At 36.9% G+C, this 2,198-nt stretch overlaps 1 long non-coding RNA gene across 1 annotated transcript; it reads right to left on the bottom strand.

Moving 5' to 3' along the window:
* Positions 1 to 309: 309 nt before the first annotated feature.
* On the bottom strand, positions 310 to 806 carry LOC113472396. Its single transcript, XR_003394718.1, has 2 exons — positions 695 to 806; positions 310 to 565 (listed from the first exon to the last, which is right to left on the bottom strand). It is a non-coding gene; the product is annotated as an uncharacterized LOC113472396 (long non-coding RNA).
* Positions 807 to 2,198: the final 1,392 nt, after the last annotated feature.

The following is a 2,198-nucleotide window of genomic DNA, read 5'->3' as shown; positions in this document are numbered from 1 at the left end:
CCGCTCGGGCTGCGTTAGGTAACTGTGAGTAGCTGGTTGAAATAGGAGCGAAATGACGAAGCAGAAAAGTCCGATTCAACTTTTTTAGTTCTGTGAGTAGCTGGTTGAAATATGAGCGAAATGACGAAGCAGAAAAGTCCGATTTAACTTTTTTAGTTAGAGAGCTGCCTCTCAAATGCCAAAAGTAAATGAATGAAAGTTTTGAAAAACTAAATATTGTTTGTGTCTCTTATCGCCCATCTGATGAGGGACATACTATAGGATGGGCATGCTACGACACAGACCACATGAGTCTAATGTAGCAGTTAATTTATCATCAATAAATTTTAAATAGACATCTATTTTTAATTTATTTAATTTTTCTTTCTATACAATCACAAATATATATATTTAATTCAGGCGACCGCTATTCGTAACAGGGGAATACTTTCTATTACCTTCTATTCCCATACTAAAATAGAATAAAAACAAAAATATCTCTTCTCTGATTGGGTACAGCAGGTTGTTAATAACTTTTCCTGCAGTGACCAATAAGAACAGAGGGAAGTAGCGAGTTTTTTTTAATCTTCTATTCCCATACTAAAATAGAATAAAAACAAAAATATCTCTTCTCTGATTGGGTACAGCAGGTTGTTAATAACTTTTCCTGCAGTATAACCAATAAGAACAGAGGGAAGTAGCGAGTTTTTTCAACCAAAATTAGCGTCCCGTTAACTGAACTCTTTAACGTTATTTGACGAAAACTCGTTTCTGCGCATGTGCAGAAACGCGTTTCGATCAACTTTAGTCTTACGTTTCAATTATCGTTACGTAAGTTAAGCCGTACAAAAAATAAATGTTTTTTTTTTTTCTGCTACGAATAGTCAGTGCCTTTAAATTTTATTACAAACCAAATAAACACATGTTGTAAAATGTTTTATTACAAACTAGGTTCAACACATGTTTCACATTTTTATTACAGACTAAATAAACATATGTTTTACATTTAAATGTTGGTAGTACTCAATGAGCTAAGTGCCAAAATGAAATTTTCGCGGAGGTCTTATCGTCACGAAATCGAAGAGAACGAGACCAGGATAGAAGAAAGCCAGGCGTTCCGAGAACGAACCTTACTCAGCTGTTTAGAATACCCTTTGCCCCGGCTTGGAATCGAACCCACGACCTAGCGCAATGTCTTTCAGATATTTTAATTTTGGTTGATAGCGCGTCTGCCTTGTAAGCGCTAGGTAACTGGTTCGATTCATGCCCGGGGTGGATTTTATCCTGAAGGGATAAGGTTTGTTCTCGGAACGACTTTCTTTCTTCTATCCTGTCTTCCTTCTCTCTTCGCTTGCGGGACGATAAAACCTTAGCAGTTACAGTTCCCTCTATAAAACCTCTTTTTTATTTTTTAAACCATTTTAATTGTTGTCCCTTAGCTCAATTGGGAACACCAACATTTATTTCTTGTACGGACACAGGCGGGGTCTAAAATACATACTGAGGGGAAAAAACAAGTTGTCTCATTTGAAGAAATAGAAGAAAAGACCCCCCAATACATACTGGGGGCAAAAAAATCAAGCTCATTTGAAGAATAATAAAAAAAAGAACAAAGAGACCTAAAAAAACTGAAATATAAGAAAAAGGAATGGGATCACTTTGAAGACAACTAAAAACACTGAAAAGAGTGATTTCATACTTGCAATTTCGTATGAAAATGGGTTAAATCTTATTTCAAAATGACTTTTGTACTAGAATGAATAGGTATTGTGGGATCACGGCCTATGTGGCGTTGGGTTATGAGTTTAATATTGCAAGTAGCTGGCCTGATGAGGGACTGGAAACACCAATCTTCAATGAACTACCATTCAGGTAACAGGGTGTCTACCAAAATGGAAAAATAAAATTCCCTGACTTTTCTCAATGTAATTCACAAATGTGACAAGGATGCAACTCAAAACGTTTGGTTGAGATAGGTGCTGCGGTTAGCGGTATTTTGACCGTTTTTTGGTGGTTTTCGACCATTTTTTTCCAAATTTCCAGTCTACTTTTTCAAGATTTTCCACCCTATTCCCACTGCGTCACAACAGATTTTTTTTTAAGACGGGGTCGGCGTTTTTCGTCAGCCTCTCAATCAGCCCTAACTAGGGTGATTGCTTTGGGCTGACATTTGGTTTTTTGGCTACAAATTTTACGAGTGGATGCCCTTTGCACTCGAC

This window comes from Diaphorina citri, unplaced genomic scaffold (genome assembly GCF_000475195.1).
Source record: "Diaphorina citri unplaced genomic scaffold, Diaci psyllid genome assembly version 1.1 scaffold5263, whole genome shotgun sequence".
NCBI lineage: Eukaryota > Metazoa > Arthropoda > Insecta > Hemiptera > Psyllidae > Diaphorina > Diaphorina citri.
The sequence above is the reverse complement of the archived record's forward strand: the minus strand, read 5'-3'. Positions and strand labels throughout refer to the sequence as shown.